Genomic DNA, 22,567 nt, shown 5'->3' with positions numbered 1-22,567 from the left:
GTGTTTATAACAGTGTTATTACCTCCTCCTAGTGTTAATAACAACACAGAAAAACTGCGAAATAGCTTCATACTAGCTTATCCTGATACTGGGTGGTAGAACGCACATATCTAGGAAAAGTCATAAAAGGAGGGTCCTGAAATTTGATCGAGTGCAAAGATATAACACTTTTTTTTACTTACACTCATGAATGTTCTAGTATTTATATCTGCGCGAGCAACTTTTGACATAAACGTGACACCCTCCTCTCCTCCCTCTCCTCTCCCCCCCCTCTCCTCCCTCCCTCTCCTCCCTCTCTCCCCCCTCTCCCCTCTCTCCTCCCTCCCTCTCTCCTCCCCCCTCTCCTCCCCCCTCTCCCTCTCCTCCCTCTCTCCCCTCTCTCCTCCCTCTCTCCTCCCCCTCCTCCCTCTCCTCCCCCCCCCCAGGCGCAGGCCCTCCAGGAGCAACTGGAGAAGTGGACCACCAGCCAGGCGGAGAGCAGGTACACACACACACACACACACACACACACACACACACACACACACACACACACACACCCTGAACCAGGCCACCAGCCAGGCGGAGAGCAGGTACACACACACACACACACACACACACACACACACACACACACACACACACACACACACACACACCTGAACCAGGCCACCAGCCAGGCGGAGAGCAGGTACACACACACACACACACTCACACACACACACACACACACACACACACACACACACACACACCCTGAACCAGGCCACCAGCCAGGCGGAGAGCAGGTACATACACACACACACACACACACACACACACACACACACCCTGAACCAGGCCACCAGCCAGGCGGAGAGCAGGTGCATACACACACACACACACATACACACACACACACCCTGAACCAGGCCACCAGCCAGGCGGAGAGCAGGTACACACACACACACACACACCCTGAACCAGGCCACCAGCCAGGCGGAGAGCAGGTACACACACACACACACACACAAACACACACACACCCTGAACCAGGCCACCAGCCAGGCAGAGAGCAGGTACATACACACACACACACACACACACACACACACACACACACACACACACACCCTGAACCAGGCCACCAGCCAGGCGGAGAGCAGGTACATACACACACACACACACACACACACCCTGAACCAGGCCACCAGCCAGGCGGAGAGCAGGTACACACACACACACACACACACACACACACACACACACACACACACACACCCTGAACCAGGCCACCAGCCAGGCGGAGAGCAGGTACACACACACACACACACACACACACACACCCTGAAACCAGGCCACCAGCCAGGCGGAGAGCAGGTACACACACACACACACACACACACACACACACACAGCTAGGCTGTGAGAGCAGGTACACTACACCACAGCATTGTGGGTAACCCCCCCCCCTCCCCCTGCAGACAGAATGCGGATGTTTCGTGGCTGCATCAGAACTGGGTGCGTCTGGACCGGGAGCTGAGCGAGGCGCTGCAGGGCCACCAACACACCCGCAACAAGATGGCCGCCGCAGAGGAGACCCACGCACAGGCCCAGGTACACACACACACACTTGTGTGTTAACATGTGTTAATGTGTTGTGGCATGTTGCTAATGAGACAGATTCAATGGTGTGTTATTGTCTGTAAGGACAGGCTGCTGCTAGTTTTATTCATGAGCCATTCACATGTTCTTATGTTCGTGAGCTTAGAATGATAAGGTTCTATCTCCGTTTAGAATGATAAGGTTCTATCTCCGTTTAGAATGATAAGGTTCTATCTCCGTTTAGAATGATAAGGTTCTATCTCCGTTTAGGGCAGTTCAGAGATATTGAGCGTCAAAGTTTTTACATTCCATTATGTTGTGTGAGATGGAACCTTTGTATTTTATTAATTACTAACTCAAAAATGTCAACATTTTAAAAATAACACCACACAGGCGTTAATAAACACCTAATGGATCAGATTATGTAAAAAACTCAATTCTGACCAAAAATGGAGATAGAACCTTATAATTCTAACGTCACATGTTCACATGTTCTTATGTTCACATGTTCAAAAAAGAGTGAGGAATCCCGTGATGAATACAGTGAGAAGACCACCATCTCACTCTCGTCTCACTCTGACAGTGACACGGTATGTTGTACAGGTTAGGCATTAGAGCAATGCATCTTAATGAAGATATTGTCTTGAAGTATGCTGTTACATGGCGTGTAGACTGACACTTGAGTGAAGTTTAATGTAAATGAAACTGTAAAGATACTTGATGTTCTATAATACAGCTATACAATGTAGTAATGTGTATATGCCTTGTGAACTGTTTATAGAAATTGTAAACAATGTGTCAAAGTGTTGAATATTAATATAATATAATACATACAGTATACATGCATATATATATATATATATATATATATATATATATATATATATATATATATATATATAATACATACAGTATACATGCATATATATAATACATACAGTATACATGCATGTACATATATATATATATATATATATATATATATATAATACATACAGTACACATGCATATACATATATATAATACATACAGTATACATGCATGTACATATATATATGCATATTCTTATGTTCACATGTTCTCATGTTCACATGTTCAAACAAGAGTGAGGAAGACAGTGAGGAAGGTGTGATACCAAGGTTGAAGTTGAAGACAGAAAGGCTGGTGAATCGAATGAAGAAAGTACAGACCTCTATAGAGTACAATGGTGCCATCACACAATTATGGGGGAAGCACCATCTAGAGAAGCTGGATTATAAAACGATAATACTATTACTGAATCAAAAGATTAAAGATCAGGAGGTAGTGATTTGGGCGTTACATGTAGAAGTGCTGAAGAGGGATTCAACATTCAAGATTCAAGATTTATTTATTGATAGAAGGGACAAGGAAAACCTGGGAAAGGAAGAGAGACAGGTGGAGATCCTCCCTGAAAGAGACGCGGAGAACACGGAGAGGGAGAAGACCACGAAACAACCGATGGTCAGAGAAATTAAAAACATTGAAAGAGAGAGGAGAAGAAAAGGAAAGGAAATGAGAATCCAGAGAGAGGAGGAGCAAGAAATGGAGAGGAAGAGAGAGGGGGAAGAGGAGGAGGAGAAGGAGATGGTTGCTAAACAGCTGAAGAAAAAGTGGAAAGAACTACAAAAAGAAAAACAGTTAGAAAGAGAGAGAATGCAGAGAGAGGCAGAACAAGAAATGGAGAGGAAGAGAGAGATTGCAAGACAGAGAGAGGAGGAGGAGGAAGAGGAGGAGAAGAAGAAGGTTGCTGAACAGCTGAAGAAAAAGAGGAAAGAAAAACAGTTAGAGAGAGAGAGAATGCAGAGAGAGGAGGAACAAGAAATGGAGAGGAAGAGAAAGGAGGAGGAGGAGGAACGGAAGAGAGAGATCGATAGATTGATAAGAGAAGAACAAATGATAGAGATGGAGACAGAGGAGGAAAGGACAAAAGCCAAAAAGCAGGCTGCAACTAGAAAAAGACAGATGCAGCAAGAAAAGCAAAAACAGTTAGAGAGAGACAGAATGCAGAGAGAGGAGGAACAAGAAATGGAGAGGAAGAGAAAGGAGGAGGAGGAGGACAGGAAGAAAGCTGAAAAGCCTGAAGAGACAGTTAAGAACTATTGTGAGAGACAGATACTAAAGAGAAGAGAGGGGGAGACCATCCAGGCAGAGACAGAGAAAAGCCAGGAGGAGGAAGAGGAGGAGAAGAAGAAGGTTGCTGAACAGCTGAAGAAAAAGAGGAAAGAACTAGAAAAAGAAAAACAGTTAGGGAGAGAGAGAATGCAGAGAGAGGCAGAACAAGAAATGGAGAGGAAGAGAGAGATTGCAAGACAGAGAGAGGAGGAAGAGGAGGAGAAGAAGGTTGCTGAACAGCTGAAGAAAAAGAGGAAAGAACTAGAGAAAGAAAAACAGTTAGAGAGAGAGAGAATGCAGAGAGAGGCAGAACAAGAAATGGAGAGGAAGAGAAAGGAGGAGGAGGAACGGAAGAGAGAGATCGATAGATTGATAAGAGAAGAACAAATGATAGAGATGGAGAGAGAGGAGGAAAGTAAGAAAGAGATCGATAGATTGATAAGAGAAGAAGAACAAATGATAGAGATGGAGGAGGAAAGGAAGAAAGAGATCGATAGATTGATAAGAGAAGAACAAATGATAGAGATGGAGAGAGAGGAGGATGGGAAGAAAGAGATCGATAGATTGATAAGAGAAGAAGAACAAATAATAGAGATGGAGAGAGAGGAGGATGGGAAGAAAGAGATCGATAGATTGATAAGAGAAGAAGAACAAATGATAGAGATGGAGAGAGAGGAGGAAAGGACAAAAGCCAAAAAGCAGGCTGCAACTAGAAAAAGACAGATGCAACAAGAAAAGCAAAAACTGTTAGAGAGAGACAGAATGCAGAGAGAGGAGGAACAAGAAATGGAGAGGAAGAGAAAGGAGGAGGAGGAAGAGATCGATAGATTGATAAGAGAAGAAGAACAAATGATAGAGATGGAGAGAGAGGAGGAAAGGACCAAAGCCGAAAAGCAGGCTGCAACTAGAAAAAGACAGATGCAGCAAGAAAAGCAAAAACAGTTAGAGAGAGACAGAATGCAGAGAGAGGAGGAACAAGAAATGGAGAGGAAGAGAAAGGAGGAGGAGGAGGAAAGGAAGAAAGCTGAAAAGCCTGAAGAGACAGTTAAGAACTATTGTGAGAGACAGATACAAAAGAGAAGAGAGTGGGGGACCATCCAGGCAGAGACAGAGAAAAACCAGGAGGAGGAAGAGGAGGAGAAGAAGAAGGTTGCTGAACAGCTGAAGAAAAAGAGGAAAGAACTAGAGAAAGAAAAACATTTAGGGAGAGAGAGAATGCAGAGAGAGGAGGAGCAAGAAATGGAGAGGAAGAGAGAGGAGGAAAGGAATAAATCCAAAAAGCAGGCTGTGTTGGAGAGGACGAGAAGACAGAGAGAGGATGAGGAAGAGCAGAGAAACCAGGTAACCCTGGTGAGAGACAAAGAGGAGAAGGAGATGCCAGCAAAACAGCGGATGTTCCTGGAAATTAGAGAAATAGAAAGGGAGAGGAGAAGAAAGGTAGAGGAAGAGAGAATACACAAGGAAAAGGAGAAACAGAAGGAAGATGAAGAAAAACTAAAAGAGGTTGAGCAGGCTGCGTTGGAGAGGACGAGAAGACAGAGAGAGGATGAGGAAGAGAAAGAGCAGAGAAACCAGGTAACCCTGGTGAGAGACAAAGAGGAGAAGGAGATGCCAGCAAAACAGCGGATGTTCCTGGAAATTAGAGAAATAGAAATGGAGAGGAGAAGAAAGGTAGAGGAAGAGAGAATACACAAGGAAAAGGAGAAACAGAAGGAAGAGGAAGAAAAACTAAAAGAGGTTGCTGGAACAAAAAAGCAGAGAGAGGAGGAAAGGAAGAAATCCAAAAAGCAGGCTGCGTTGGAGAGGACGAGAAGACAGAGAGAGGATGAGCAAGAGGAAGAGCAGAGAAACCAGGTAACCCTGGTGAGAGACAAAGAGGAGAAGGAGATGCCAGCAAAACAGCGGATGTTCCTGGAAATTAGAGAAATAGAAATGGAGAGGAGAAGAAAGGTAGAGGAAGAGAGAATACACAAGGAAAATGAGAAACAGAAGGAAGAGGAAGAAAAACTAAAAGAGGTTGCTCGAACAAAAAAGCAGAGAGAGGAGGAACATGAAACAGAGAGGAAGAGAGAGGAGGAAAGGAAGAGAGAGATCGTTAGATTGAAAAGAGAAGAAAAACTAATGATAGAGATGGAGAGAGAGGAGGAAAGGACGAAAGCCGAAAGGCGGGCTGCGACTAGAAAAAGACAGATGGAGCAAGAAGAGCAGAGACAGTTAGAGAGAGACAGAGTGCATAGAGAGGAGAAACAACAGCTCACTGAGAGGAGGAGGGCTAGACAACAAGAGAGTATTATTATTAGATCAAAAAGAGAACAAGAACAAATAATAGAGAGGGAGAGAGAGGAGACACAACTAAGGGCGGAGCAGGAGGAGAAGAAGAAGGTTGCTGAACAGCAGAAAAAAGAACTAGAAAAAGTAGAACAGTTAGAGAGAGAGAGAATCCAGAAGGAGGAGCAACAGATGAAACTGTTGGAAGAGCAAAACAACAGGGCAATGGAGGATGAAAAAAAGAAAGCCCCTGAGAAAGAGGGAAATGTAATGGAGGCACAGAAAGACAAGAGCATCAGGAGAAGAGCCTTCAATTTCATTAATGAGAAGCAGAAGGAGGACAATCTCCAGAGGATTCAGAGGACCTACCAGAGGGAGGAGGAGGAGGGTGACGATACCTACATCCAACGTAAGTGTAGTATTTCTACCTTCTGAAATGAATGAATGAATGAATGAATAATAATAATAATAACAACTTTTTATTTGTATAGCACTTTTCCTGCAAACGTTGCAGCTCAAAGTGCTCCAATCATTATATAATCATCATTTAATTATTTAGTCATTTAAAGGCAATATTAAAAAGATGGGTTTTTAGTCTTGACTTGAACATTTGCTGAAGTTGCATCCCTAATGTAAACTGGCAGTGAATTCCACAATTTGGGTGCATAAAATGAGAATGCAGCCTCACCAAATCTCTTCTTTTGTACATGTGGTGCACAGAGAAAATGATCTTTATTGTCATTGTGACAGGTACAACAAAATTCAAATGCAAACCCTAGGTGCTAACAAACAAACACAGTCCTAAGATAAAAAACAAAACAAGAATGAGACATAAATAGGGGGGGATATAAATAAAAATAGGGGGATAAGTGATCGGTAGACATCTGAGAATGTTCAGTATCTATTATGTGAACTTCTATACTTCTATACACTATATGGCCTAAATGATGGCTAGGACTGGTGATATCAAGCGAAAGGTTCTTTATATTCAAATCTGCAGACATACACTTGTGATCACTTTCTTTTCAATAAAACGAGCTATTAGATATTCACTTTCAATTCAATGTACAATTCGTATTTCTCAAAAAACAACAAACTGTCAACTTATATGATTACCCATTTGGTTAATACAACAGAAATGTACTTATTTTTAACTATCAATCAATCAATCATGTAACATATTAATTAATCTCTTTTAACTGCCAATCAATAATGTAACATATTAATCAATCTCTTTTAACTGTCAATCAATCATGTAACATATTAATCAATCTATTCTCTTTTAACTGTCAATCAATAATGTAACATATTAATCAATCATGTAACCTATAAAGTTACAACAGCAAGGCCTGACAATTAGCAATTTCTCTGATCAGTTACTGTCAACGTTTTGTTAGGTGTTCTATTCTATTCTAAACGTCGTACCTTTGGATATCGTCCTTTTCTCTGCCAGGTATCTCGACGTGCACCCGGGCCGAGGGAGAGCAGGAGAAGAGAGCCGAGCTCTTAAAGAGGGAGAGGAACAGACAGAAGAGCGAGGACGAATGGAATAAGTTCCGGAGGGAAAAAGCAGCCAAGAAAAATGCCAAAATGGATAAGGAGGAGGAGCTGGTTAAACAGCATGAAGAGATGTATCTCAAGGCCAGACAGGAAAAAGAGTTAGACAGACTCCGACCACAACAACCTGATACTGATAGCGAGGATGGAGAAGAGGAGATCACGGAGGGTGATCTTCAGGGGTGTCCCGTTGAAAAGAAAGACAAGAGTGTGATGAGAAGAGGCTTCAACTTCTTTAACAGGAAGCTCAAGGAACACAACCAGCAGAAGATCGAGAGGACCATCAGGAGAGAGGAGGAGGAGAGTGAGAAAGTCCGCCTCCTGTGTAAGTCCTGACAATTAGCAATTTCTCTCTGAAAAAAAAAACAAGTCAGTTACTGTCAATGTTTTGTTGTAGATGTTGTATTCTATTCTAAACTTCGTACCATTGGATATTGTCTTGTCTTTTCTCTCTCTGTCACTTCCTGACACGGCTCGGGGCTTCTTTAGCCTCAAGAGTCAACAACGGCCAGATCACCCGTGTCAGACGAGTGCAGGGGAAGGGGAAGAAGCTCATAGAGCGAGAGCAGGGGAAGAGGAAGAAGCTCTTAGAGAACGAGAGGAAGAGAGAAAAGAGGGAGGACCTATGGAATAGGTTCCAGGAGGAAAAAGCAGAGAAGAAGAGCGCCAAGACGCAGAAGGGGACCCAGAGGCAGCTAGGTTTCCAGACCGGAAGATGACAATTTGGGAGAAAAGAAAGTTGAGGTGAAAAGTACAGGTTGGAAGGACGATGCACAGACATTTCAAACACACATGTTCTTTAATTTATATAAAATGTGACCAAGACTGTTGAGTATGAGGGGCTTGTTGAGGTGTTTGGCTCAACAACAACAACAACAACAACAACAACAACAAAAAAGTTGGTTGTCTAATGTTGTCAAGTGTCTATGTGAGAGTCCTTTGGCTAATTATCTCTCCACTTCTGTCTTTCTGTCGTCTTCCCCAGAATGAAAGCTTCTGAAGATTGAAGATGCGATGCAGCCACTAATTGGTAGACAAAACAAACAAAGCAACAAATGATTAATATTAAGAATAATTATTATATATATAGAATGTATGATGTATGATGAATTAGTGAAAACCCCACTGATTCTAGCCATCCAATTCAATTGTTTCTTTTTGGATTCTGTCCAGGAGATAACACAGTGTTTTACCACTATCCGATGCCACCCATAGTACTTCTACTTCTTTTCGTTTCTCTGAAGCGTGGTGGTTATATGACAGTTTCCCATTTCTTTCTTTCGTATTAATTTTATTTATTTATTTTTCTTTCTTTCTTTCTTATTTCACATTTTAGTTGAACACTGCAAGGTCTATTGAGCTGCAGGGGTTGCGTAGTAGAGGGCAGACAAGGCAGTGCTCCAGACTATGGTCTGCCCATTTCTTTCTTTCTTACTTTATTTCTTTCTTTTTCTTTATTTCTTTCTTATTTATGGGCCAGTCTTCTTCTCCTTCTGAGGTGGTTGAGAGTTTTCCACTGAGCCCATGGTGCTTCTGGGCCAGGGGGAGGGGCTTCAGTGGGGGGTGTTCCCATGGTGCTTCTGGGCCAGGGGGAGGGGCTTCAGTGGGGGGTGTTCCCATGGTGCTTCTGGGCCAGGGGGAGGGGCTTCAGTGGGGGGTGTTCCCATGGTGCTTCTGGGCCAGGGGGAGGGGCTTCAGTGGGGGGTGTTCCCATGGTGCTTCTGGGCCAGGGGGAGGGGCTTCAGTGGGGGGTGTTCCCATGGTGCTTCTGGGCCAGGGGGAGGGGCTTCAGTGGGGGGTGTTCCCATGGTGCTTCTGGGCCAGGGGGAGGGGCTTCAGTGGGGGGTGTTCCCTTGGTGCTTCTGGGCCAGGGGGAGGGGCTTCAGTGGGGGGTGTTCCCATGGTGCTTCTGGGCCAGGGGGAGGGGCTTCAGTGGGGGGTGTTCCCATGGTGCTTCTGGGCCAGGGGGAGGGGCTTCAGTGGCGGGTGTTCCCATGGTGCTTCTGGGCCAGGGGGAGGGGCTTCAGTGGGGGGTGTTCCCATGGTGCTTCTGGGCCAGGGGGAGGGGCTTCAGTGGGGGGTGTTCCCATGGTGCTTCTGGGCCAGGGGGAGGGGCTTCAGTGGGGGGTGTTCCCATGGCAGTTGGAAGAGGGTCATTCTCAAGCTTTTCCATCCAGAGTTGGATTCCTGTTTCTTCTCGAGATGTTGACTTCAGCCATTGGGCCGGAGGGCGGCATCCATGGAGGGGACGGCGTTCATCACTGGTGGCTTTGGTTTTCTCCACTCGGCTGGCAACTTCCCGTCTAATACCAGCCGGGGCGATGCCAGCGAGGAGACGCAGGTTGCTTGTGTTGGCGGGTTTCAGGCAGCCAGTGATCAGGCGGCAGGTGTTGTTCAATGCCGGGTCAAGTTTCTTGGCATGTCTTGACCTCTCCCAGACAGGACATGCATCTTGACGGGTCAATATATGAAATAAATAAATAAATAAAAAATAACCCCCCAAAAATTGCTACAAAAGGTTTTTCCAATTGATTTTGGTACCTCTAGGCATGCTAAAAGACATACTAAAAATCTAGTAAAAGATAACATCAGAGAAGAGAAGATGAGTTCCAAACTTGGTCTGGTATGGTCACCTTTCTCACCAGACCCTTCATTAAGGAACATTGTCACTGGTGTTGTCGCTGAGGACAGTGTGAACGTGCAAGAATATGAGTCAGTTGGAGGCCACATCCCAGTCGCCGGCCCTGAGCCCCTTTGGGATGGACTTGCCACCTGAAGCTGCTGAGGACAATACCGGACCGCCACATGGTGAAGTTCATCATGGAGACACTTTCCAACCGCAGCTTCATCTTACAGACCAGCAGTGGCCAGTGCAGTAGGCTCAGAAGACTGAGGAACGGGGTACCGCAGGGGTCTGTTCTCTCGCCGATGCTGTTCAACGTTTACATCCACAACCTACCTGATACAGCATCCAGAAAGTATGGCTACACAGACGATCTTGCCATCATGCTGAGCCGACCAACGTGGAAGGCGATGGAAGAGGGTCTTAACGTAGACATAGGCACACTGGTAGCATACCTTCGAAGGTGGCATCTACAACTCAGTGTCGGAAAGACAGTCGCAGCGGCATACCACCTTAGCACCAGAGAAGCCAGGAGGGAACTTGAGGTGCGCGTTGACAACAAATGTCTGGAGGTCCAGCAAGCCCCGAAGTACCTTGGAGTGCGTCTGGATCGGACATTATCCTTCAAGCAACACCTGGAAGAAGTCAAGGCCAAGGTGACATCCAGGGCCGCGCTGATCCGCCGCCTCGCTGGTACAAGCTGGGGAGCCACCGCTAAGACGCTAAGAATATCCACCCAAGCCCTGGTCTTCTCTGCAGCGGAATACTGCGCCCCAGCCTGGAGCAGAAGCCCTCATGCGAGAAAGTTCGACGTGGCTATCAATACCTCCCTCAGAATAATAACTGGATGCTTGAAGCCTACCCCTGTGTCCCTCTTGCCAGTCCTCGCGGGAATAGCACCGGCCGGCCTCCGACGGGAGGCTGCCATCCTCGCCCTGGCCAGGAAGGCACAACAGTATGACTGGCACATCCTGCACAACACCACAATAACACCAGCACCTCCAAGCAGACTCAAGACCCGCCACCCTTACAACAAGGCAGCACAAGAGATGCTCAACTCCAGCTCTGAGGACGTCTCCAGAGGTGCATGGTTGGCAGCAGCTTGGAAGCAGGAGTGGGAGTCAGCTGGGCCCTCCCGAATCCACTGCTACATCTGGGACCCAGGAGATGGCGCCATTGGAGGAGACGACCTACCACGCCGGCAATGGACCACACTGAACCGTCTAAACCTGGGGTTAGACATCAAAATCACCTTTCCAGGTTGAATAGTAATTGAGATATAGCCATTTTAAGCTCCCGGACGCCATCTTGGCCGCCATCTTGAAAATGACACCTTTCCAGATATTCGATTTTCCTAGATTTTTTGTATTGTATTTAGCATGCCTAATAGTACCAGAACCCATTGAAAAACCTTTTGTAGCAAAACCATATATTGGGGTTAAACCATATATTGACCCGCCTAATAGTACTATTAATCATGCACAGCCTTTTTTTTTAGTTTAGAGGAAATAACAGAGTTGGAGGTGACCAATATTATTGGTACACTCAACAGTTCCAATTTGGCGGGAGGGACATTTGTGGGAGTGGGGGGGAGGGTGGGGGGCTGTGATTGGGCGGGTGGGTTGGAGGTATTTGGCGGGAGGGACATTTGTGGGAGGAGGAGGGGGGGGGGGGGAAGGTTTATGGGAATTTTGTATTTCTACTGGATTTGTGTTATTCTATTTCTCTTCTGTTCATTTATTTGTTACCACTCCCTTGTACCATTCCCTGAAGAAATTATGATAAAAAATGTATCACAAAACAAATAAAAATAAAAATGTATTGCATTTTGAGTTTCTTGGTTTTTGTGTGACTGCACCCTCACCTGTCCATTCTGTTGCTTTATGTTGCGCCCTTCTACCCCTAGTCACCAGGGGGCGTAACACACAGCCTTTTGAGGGGTGGGGGTAAGAGAAATACAAAAGTAAAAACACATTAAACAAGACAAAACAGAGCAGAGAACAGGAACAGTTGCAGGCCAAGGACAAACCAGACCAACAAACAATCAACACAAGGCGAGCAGGGAACGGGTCCTGGCTTAGAAACAATTGCACGTGTCATTAAAAGTGTCCTTGAGTGAGTGAGTTCCTGAAAGCTGATTTGGAGGTGAGTTTGACCAGTTTTAAGTTTTTTTGTAGTTTAATCCAGTCTGTGGGCACTGCAGACTGAAATAATGATTTACCTAATACCGACTGTGATATGGGGATTTTGAGAAGGATGTGGTTTGCGGAACTAATACTAATACTCATCATTGCATACTTTATCAAAGGGTAGGCAGCCATCTTTGTTTAATACTCATCATTGCATACTTTATCAAAGGGTAGGCAGCCATCTTTGTTTAATATTCATCATTGCATTCTTTATCAAAGGGTAGGCAGCCATCTTTGTTTAATATTCATCATTGCATTCTTTATCAAAGGGTAGGCAGCCATCTTTGTTTAATATTCATCATTGCATTCTTTATCAAAGGGTAGGCAGCCATCTTTGTTTAATACTCATCATTGCATACTTTATCAAAGGGTAGGCAGCCATCTTTCTTTAACACTAGAACAGCCGTGTCTATTTGACCTACTATAAGAGCCGCCTCGGGGGTCAAATGACCAGTCTTTACAATGGGAAGCTGCTACTTACACACAAAGACCACTAGTTGGCGCGTCTTGTAAATTAGCCTGCCTTCTACACAGAAAAACTGAAAAATAGCTTCATACTAGCTTATCCTGATGTGACTTTGAAAATGTAAGGATACTGCGTGGTAGAATGCACATACCTAGGAAAAGTCATGAAAGGAGGGTCCTGAAATTTGATTGAGTGCAAAGATATATATTAATATCTCCACTTCTGTGTATTTATATTAAAATTATATATCAATGACCCCACCCAGTATTACCTAACCCGAATTTTATAAATGTTTCTAATATATTGGAAGCATTTTGGGTTGTGAAATGTAATAATAATAATTAATATGTATACGTTATTAATAAGTAATATTTGAGTCTGGGGAGAGGGCTAATAAAGATAACGTTATTGATGCAGTTACTCAAGAAAGACAATTCCTACCTGATTGTCAAGGTCTCCTTCCATCACGCCCTCTCTCCTTCCATCACGCCCTCTCTCCTTCCATCACTCCCTCTCTCTTTCCATCATGCCCTCTCTCTCCTTCCATCACACCCTCTCTCCTTCCATCACACCCTCTCTCCTTCCATCACTCCCTCTCCTTCCATCACGCCCTCTCTCTCCTTCCATCACTCCCTCTCTCAAATAAGAAGTCTGACTTCACAGTGTATTCTAGTTTGACTGACACCTACACTCATACTAGCTCCTTCAGTCCACCATGTTAGTGTGTAAAGACCCCTAAGATCCATATACAGTTCTGATCATCCAGCATGGGATTTGAACTCAGGACCTTCCGATCACCAGTCCAACTCACTATCCCCTGCGCCAGGCGAGGGGAACGATAGGCTGTTAAGGGGGGGGCAAGAAGGTGCGAAGAGGGGGAAGAAAAAGAGGGAAAAGAAAAGGGAGAGAAATTGAGGTTTCTTTTCCATTATGTCAGGGTTTGACGCTTACCTTTTCCCCAGGTAGCACTGTGCTACCATGTCAAAAAATTTAGTAGCACACCAACAATTTCAGTAGCACAATGAAAATTGCGCAATTTTCGTATGACGACAACAAATTATCATAATCATAACATATCAGAATTATCATAACCGGCTCTTGGCCGTAATAAAAATGGAGACTCACACAATGTAAAGGGGAAATAAGAATATTCATTTATTAATAAATGATTCATGAATAAATAAATAATTAAGCCCAGGCGAGATAGTGTGCGGAATTGATCTTCACAGCAAGGTCTTCTCTCATGGCATCCGCTATCTGCCCGATCATGTCAGCGCATCGTTTGTCATTACTATAGGCTGGATTTAATTCAACGCCATTTTTCTTGTGAAGGGCGAATAATTTGTGGAATTTAATAAATGGGATCTCTTCTTTTGCCACGTAGTAAGCGATGTTAAACTTTAACTTGAGCTGTCTTTTAATTTCCTCACTGGAGCTAGCCTTCTGGCGTCCAACAGCTTTCTCAAGGGGCTTGTTCTGAGCTGACATGAAAGCTTCCCTGCATTTCACATGTTTGCGAGACAGACCATGTTTTTTCACTGTGTCGCGTTTCAGCTGTGCGTCTCCTGACACAAACGCGGTCTTTCCAGCTAACTTCATGTGGGCGACACACCACTTGCAATACATCTTCCCTTCCTTCAGCAACAGCCACGGGAAAGATGTTTGCCACTCGGCACTGTACCTGTAGACCTTTGTCACTTTTGTCAGACCAGACTTCGCGTTGGCAGTGGCACCGCCATTATCACCGCGTGGATAATGACCTTCCCCCTCCCCTGACACACTTTCTGACCGGGCGCTCTCCTCCTCGCTTTCCCCGTCTCTGTTTTCTTCGTCACTCTCGTCTCCAGCTGTAATGTTGACTCCACTACCCCCCTCTACCTACTCTCTGTCTGGAACGGTGCTAACATTAGCCTTGCTAAAGTATGCCGTAATCGGATTCATTTTAACAGCGGTCTTTTTCTGACAGGATTTTCAAATGTAAATGCGCTCTTGTTGTGCTTGCGGGTCACGTGTCTGTTTTTTTTCTTCTTCTGTTTTCAAAGGATTGCATTGGTTTAGATGCGCTGTGATCTTATTAACGAACATAAGATTGACTGCGCATGACAGTAGTTCAGCTTTTAAAAAAAAAAAAAAATTGGTGCGATTGAATGTATTTCCAAGTCGCACAGAAATATATTCACTCGCAAATGCGACCAAAACAGTCGCACTGTTGAACCCTGCATTATGTCCATGTTTAATAGTCACAATGTATTCTAAACAATTAAACAACAATAACAACCCCCGTTATTGAATGGGGGGGGGAGACTATTACATGTTGTTATATTCTATATTCTTGATAAAAACTCAAATTTGAAGTCTCTGCTAAATGGATAAAATGTAAATGTGAAATATTATGTCGTTGTAGGGTCGCCCTCCTTATGTCCTTCATCACTTCCTGGTGTGGTTGGTCCTCTAACTCTGGGGGGCTTCGTGCTATCATCGCTTCTGTGTGAAGGGTTTGGGGTCAGGCTCAGATATGTTGCTCTCCCATTGCATTCGTACCACCCAGAATCTGAGACTGTCATGTGACTGTAGGGTGTGTCAGGAGGAGGAGAGAGGAGAGGAGAGGGTGTATCAGGAGGAGAGGAGAGGAGGAGAGGAGGACAGAGGGTGTGTCAGGAGGAGAGGAGAGGAGGAGAGGAGAGGGTGTGTCAGGAGGAGAGGAGAGGAGGAGAGGAGGACAGAGGGTGTGTCAGGAGGAGAGGAGAGGAGGAGAGGAGAGGGTGTGTCAGGAGAGGATTGGAGGAGAGGAGAGGGTGTGTCAGGAGGAGAGGAGAGGAGGAGAGGGTGTGTCAGGAGGAGAGGAGAGGACAGAGGGTGTGTCAAGAGGAGAGGAGAGGATGTGTCAGGAGGAGAGGAGAGGGTGTGTCAGGAGGAGAGGATTGGAGGAGAGGAGAGGGTGTGTCAGGAGGAGAGGAGAGGAGGAGAGGGTGTGTCAGGAGGAGAGGATTGGAGGAGAGGACAGGGTGTGTCAGGAGGAGAGGACAGGAGAGGGTGTGTCAGGAGAGGAGAGGAGGAGGACAGGAGAGGGTGTGTCAGGAGGAGAGGAGAGGAGGAGAGGGTGTGTCAGGAGGAGGAGAGGGTGTGTCAAGAGGAGAGGAGAGGGTGTGTCAGGAGGAGAGGAGAGGGTGTGTCAAGAGGAGAGGAGAGGAGGTGTGTTTTGCCTCACAGCATTGATACCATGGTTACCATGGTTACCACATCAGGTTACAAAATAAACATGTTGAATGTAGAAATGGAAGTTGTACAGTGCATTATACAGTGTGATGGTGATGACAGTGATATTAAGGGACAGATAGAAATTAAACAAAATAAAGGTTAAAATGCATCATCAATGACTGCTCCCTTCAGTGGGCTCTGGTTACCCCCTTTAGCCATAAAAGCTGATGTGCCGTGCCACCTGTAGATCATCACGTATTGCAAAAATATTTTGCATGTCTTATAACAACTTGACATGGAACACTTTTAGCACCTGAACAGATCAGTATGGTAGAATTGTATATTTTGATGCACCCTAATGTCCACATCCCCATTTTACACCCAAAATAATATCTTCATTTAATCCTAACTTTTCATATACACAGTGTGTGAGGCATTCATGAGAAACGTCTCCTTATATGCTCTGTAAGTCACGCCCACAGCATCTGGAATGAATGGGAAATAAGGGGAACATGCTCACATTTGTCTCTAGTGATCCTTTTTTACTCCAGAACAACTGGTTCCATATGGTTCCTTCCTCTCATTCTAGCCCCAGTCCCCCACCCTCCCATTCTGGGAATGCTGTAGCTGCAGGCTGTAGGGTGATCCTATAAACAAACATGGATCAGCCAGAAAAGCCAGTAGATCAGGGGTGTTCAAAAAACGACCCACGGGCCAACTGTGGCCCGTTGCCTGTTTTCTGAGGCCTGAATTTAAAAAAATAAAATGGATATGGCCGTTAGAAAACAGTCTTGCGGAAAACAAAATAAAAAAACCTTGATCAAAAAGAAAATAGTCTGAAAATGAGAATGAGATTGAGAAACCTGGTATTCAAGACCAAATGTGGCCCCTGAGCCAAAAGGTTTGCCCACGCCTTCTGTAGGGTGATCCTATAAAGATAAACAAACACGTATCAGCCAGCAAAGCCATACAGTAGATAATCTGGCTCAGTGGTTTAATATGTAGTATCAATTATTTCAAATTAGGAGCAGTTTGGAGATGCAATACATTTGATCATATATCTTCTCTAATAACATGCAGAGAATAAATCACATGAACACAATCTCTTTGTCGTGGTTAGACCTGCAGCATGACATTGATACTGTTATGGTAGTACTAGCAAGAGAGTCAAGTGTGGCAGAACCCCAGAACAGACGGACACAAGAGGCAAATTAATAATAAAGGATTTTATTAAAATGATGGACAAAAGAATAACCCTACTCTAACGGGGCCTAAGTGGGGGGAATGTGTGGATGCCAGAGAACGGGATAATGTAAATGAGGTGTGAGTGGAACTGTACTCTATGTGTCTGGGTGTGTGTGTCTAGCGTGCAAAACTAGTGTGGTGTAGATATGTAGATGAGTGAAGTGTTGGAATATGTGCGTGTACTAACCAGTCCAGAGCAGAGAGGGGGAATAGTCGGCAGGCAGGCAGACGGGGGGGGTTAGGCAGGAGGAGTAGGCGGCAGGCAGGCAGGGGGTTAGGCAGGAGGAGTTGGCGGTAGGCAGGCAGGGGCATAGGCAGGAGGGGTGGTCGTTAGGCAGGCAGGGACATAGGCAGGAGACGTAGTCGATAGGCAGGCAGGAGGTCTAGGCAGGGGGAGGCAGGTTCCTTTGGGGAGCGAGGATCAACAAAGAAAACAACTACGGTTAGCAAAATAACAAAACAAACAAAACTCTGAAGAGAAACTACTTGAACGAGAAGAGACCACAGGGAGAGCCAAACTACTAACCACATGGGTAAAAATAATCAAGCGTCGGAGGAAGGTTGCTGGGGCTTCTTATAGGGCTGCCTCCTCCTGAGTTGATAGCTGGACCCAGCTGTCTCCACTTGAGCCTGATTAGGCTCAACGAGCGCCAACGAGGCAGGAGGGGGCGGAGCCGATGAGGGATTCACAACAGTACCCCCCCCCTTAGGGGAGGCACCTGACGACCGTCCTGGAGCGTCCGGGTGGGCCAGATAGAAATCCTCCAGGAGTGTGGGGTCGGCGAGGTAGGACGGGGGCACCCAGCTCCGGTCTTCGGGGCCGTAACCCACCCAGTCCACCAGATACTGGAACCCCCGTCCCCTACGGCGGACAGCCAGTAGGCGGTCAACCGTCCACACCTGGTCGCCATCCTTCAGGACCCGGGGAGGTGGGGGGGCTGGAACGGGGGGGGACAGGGGGCTAGTGGAAACAGGCTTGAGGAGGGACACGTGAAATACTGGGTGGACCTTGAGAGCAGGGGGAAGGTTTAATCGAACCGCTGCAGGGTTAATAATCCGGTCAATAGTGTAGGGCCCAACATAGCGGGGATTTAGCTTACGGGAGGAGGTCTGGGCGGTCTGGAGGGGCAGGTCCCGGGCCAACAGCCAGACCTTCTGGCCGGGACGATAGGCCGGGGCTGGCACCCTCCGCCGGTCGGCACAGCGACGGGACCGCTCAGTGGCCCGCAGCAGAGCGGTCCGGGTGGTCCTCCAGATGCGCCGACACCGGCGGAGGTGGACCCTGGTGGACGGGACTGCCACCTCCAGCTCCTGTTGGGGAAAGAGAGGAGGTTGATAGCCCAAGGAGCATTCGAAAGGGGACATACCCGTGGCGGAGCTCTCCATGGTGTTGATGGCATACTCCACCCATGGTAGGTACTTGACCCAGGAGGCGGGGTTGCTGGTGGTGACACAACGCAGGGCTGCCTCCAGGGCCTGGTTGGTCCGCTCGGCCTGTCCGTTGGACTGCGGATGGTATCCAGAGGTGAGGCTGACCGAGGCCCCAATTCCCTTACAGAAGGCCTGCCACACCTTGGAGATGAACTGGGGGCCCCGGTCGGACACAATGTTGTGGGGAATGCCGTGAAGCCTCACCACATGGAGCGTGAGGAGGTCAGCAGTCTCGGCCGCGGAGGGGAGCTTGGGAAGGGCGACAAAGTGGACAGCTTTGGAAAACCTGTCCACAATGGTTAGGATGGTGTCCTTACCCTTGGATAAGGGGAGCCCCGTAACGAAGTCTAACGCGATGTGGGACCAAGGACGACCGGGGATAGGGAGGGGACATAGGAGGCCCGAAGGAGGACGATGGGAGGCCTTACTTCGGGAGCAGATGGTGCAGGCACCCACAAACTCCTTAACGTCCCCCCGGAGTGTGGGCCACCAAAAACGTCGGCTGATAAACTCCGCTGTCCGGTGGGAGCCAGGGTGGCAGGCAAAGTGACTAGAGTGCCCCCACTCTAGCACTTGCGGCCGGACAGTGGAGGGAACAAAAAGTCTGTGCCGGGGTCCGGTACCTGGGTCCGGCTCGGCACGCTGGGCCTGTCTGACCACCGACTCGATGGCCCAGGTGACGACACCTACCACCCGGGTAGGGGGGAGGATGGTGTCTTGGGTCACCGGCATATCCGGGGACTCCCCCGGGAACAGCCGGGAGAGGGCGTCCGCCCTGACGTTCTTTGACCCCGGGCGGTAGGTGAGGGTGAAGTCGAATCGGCTGAAGAACAGGGCCCAGCGTGCCTGTCTAGGGTTAAGCCTTTTTGCCGTCCTCATATAGGTCAAGTTCTTGTGGTCAGACCATACTAGGAACGGCAGCTTAGCCCCCTCCAGCCAGTGCCTCCACTCTCCGAGGGCAGCGTGGATGGCCAGCAACTCCTTGTTGCCCACATCGTAGTTCCTCTCGGCAGGGTCAAACCGGCGAGAGTAGTAGGCACACGGGTGGACCTTCTGGTCCTCCTCCGACCGCTGGGAGAGAACGGCCCCGACGCCCGTGTCTGAAGCGTCTACCTCCACGATGAACTGCCTGGCTGGATCCGGGTGGGCCAACACCGGCGCGGTCGTAAAGAGGCCCTTCAGGGTGGAGAAGGCCGCCTCAGCCTCAGGGGTCCAAGAGAACGGGCGAACCGTGGAGGTACAAGCAGTGAGAGGGGCCGCCACCTGGCTAAACCCCTTGATGAACCGCCGGGTAAACCCGGCGAACCCGAGGAAGCGCCGGAGTTGTGTTCGGTCGGTGGGTCGTGGCCACTCTGCCACCGCCTTAATCTTAGCCGGGTCGGCGCGCATTTGCCCCTCCTCCACGACGTTACCCAGGTACGTCACAGAGGAGGAGTGGAAGACGCATTTCTCCGCCTTGACGAAGAGACGATTTTCCAGGAGCCGTTGTAGGACCAGGCGCACGTGTTGGTGGTGTTCCTCCATGGTCGGGGAAAAGATCAGGATATCGTCCAGGTAAACAACCACGAAAACATTTATCATGTCCCTCAGCACGTCATTGACCAGCTCCTGGAAGACTCCGGGGGCATTGGACAGGCCAAAGGGCATGACCAGGTATTCGAAGTGACCGAGGTGGGTGTTGAACCCGGTCTTCCACTCGTCCCCCTCCTTGACCCTAACCAGATGGTAGGCGTTGCGGAGGTCAAGTTTAGTGAACACCCGGGCGTGAGTGAGTGGCTCGAAAGTGGAACTCATAAGGGGGAGTGGGTATTTATTCTTAACAGTGATGGTGTTTAAACTACGAAAATCTATACAGGGCCTCAGGCCACCATCCTTCTTCGCCACAAAGAAGAAGCCCGCCGCGAGGGGGGAAGACGATGGTCGAATTACACCCGAGGCTAGGGACTCGGCTATATAATTGCGCATTGCCTCCTTCTCCGGGACCGAGAGGTTGTAGAGACGACCCTTGGGAAGGGCGGCCCCGGGAAGGAGGTTGATGGGACAATCATACGGCCGGTGAGGAGGAAGTGAAAGGGCGCGGTCCTTACTAAACACCATGGCCAGGTCAAGATACGTAGAGGGGACACCAGTGAGGTCCGGGGGAGAGACTACGGGCCTGGGACCGCTGGACGGAGAGAGGGCGGAGCGTAGGCAGTTGGCATGACAGGGGATGCTCCAGCCCAAAATCCGTCCAGTGGTCCAGGAGATGTGGGGATCGTGTCTCTCCAACCACGGCCTACCTAATACTAGGGGTGCAGTGGGGGCGTGGAGGACAAGAAAACGTGCCGTCTCGACGTGATTACCGGACATGGTGAGGGTGAGGGATTCAGTGCTATGCGTGATCCTACCTAAGGGCCTCCCATCGATGGCTTGGGGGAACAAGGCATGGTCGAGGGGAACGAGCGGGATGCCGGCCTGACGAGCGAGGGTGATGTCCATCAAGCACTCGTCGGCCCCGGAGTCAATGAGGGCGCCGGCAGAAATGGACTCCTCACCCCAGGAGAGGGTGGCTGGGAACAGCCGGTTGTGGTTCTTGATGGGTTGGGGGATCGAGGCACGGCTCACCAAAAACCCCTCTTTTAGCGAGCCGGGTCTTTTGGCCGCGCCGGGCAGGTTCGGAGGACGTGTCCGGGTCTTCCGCAATACAGGCACAGCCCGCCCCGCATTCTCTGCTCTCTCTCTTCCTGAGAGAGGCGGGACCGGCCGACCTGCATGGGCTCCTCCGCTGACTCAGAGGTGGACGGGGCTGGGGAGAGCATGGGAACCCGAGGGGGCAGGGCCGAGTGGGCGGCCGCAAAACGGGGGAGAGAGGACGTGCGGCTGGGGACCGAGTGAGGGGGCCCCACGGCGCGTTGGCTGCGCTCCTGGCGGCGCTCCCGCAGGCGCTCATCCATTTGTAGGGACAAGGTGACCAGTTCTTGAAGGGAGCCTGGGCGGTCCCGGACGATAAGGTCCTTCACCGCCTCACTCAGACCCCGCCGGTAGGCGCAAAGGAGCGCTAGGTCTCCCCACCCGCTGTCGGCGGCGAGGATCCGGAACTCTAAGGTGTAGTCCGCGACGGTCCTGGAGCCTTGCCGGAGTTCCAGCATCCTGGAGGCGGCGTCCGCGCCGTCAGAGGGGTGGTCAAACAAAAAGGAAAACTCCCGGCGGAACGCCTCGTAGTCCTGGGCAAGATGTGGGTCTCTGCCCACCACGGCTATGGCCCAGTCTAGAGCCTTGTCCACCAGGAGGGACATAATGAAGGCTACTTTAGCCTCTTCTGACCCATACTTGGACGGTTGGAAAGCAAAAAAAAGTTCGCACTGGGTCAGGAACCCTCTGCCCAGATCAAAGTTCCCTCCAAAGGGTCGAGGGGTAACCAGGTTGGGCTCGGGTTGGGCGGGAGCTCGCCCTGGGGGGGCTGGAACCCCCGGTGAATCAGCAGGGGGAGCAGGGACTGCAGCTCCTCCAGGGAGCGTGTTCAGCCTCAGCTGGATGGAAGCCACCGCAGAGACAAGAGTGCCCATCTGGACAGCAAGGGAGGCGAGAGCAGCTGAGGCGGAGGTGGACGACTTCTGGAGCTCCGCGATGTTACCCTGAACGGAGGGGAAAGCCTTACACAACTCCGCCTGGAGGGACGCGAGCTCGGCCGCGTGGGCGGAAACAAGCTCGTCAACTGAATGGGACACTGGGTTGGGCTTAACTGCGGGCGTCTGCCCCGAGGTGCTGCCTTGACTCATTTTGGCTTGATTATTCTGTTATGGTAGTACTAGCAAGAGAGTCAAGTGTGGCAGAACCCCAGAACAGACGGACACAAGAGGCAAATTAATAATAAAGGATTTTATTAAAATGATGGACAAAAGAATAACCCTACTC

This window comes from Nansenia antarctica (assembly GCF_963989245.1).
Source record: "Nansenia antarctica genome assembly, chromosome: 7".
Lineage (NCBI taxonomy): Eukaryota > Metazoa > Chordata > Actinopteri > Argentiniformes > Microstomatidae > Nansenia > Nansenia antarctica.
Note: the sequence above shows the minus strand (reverse complement) of the source record.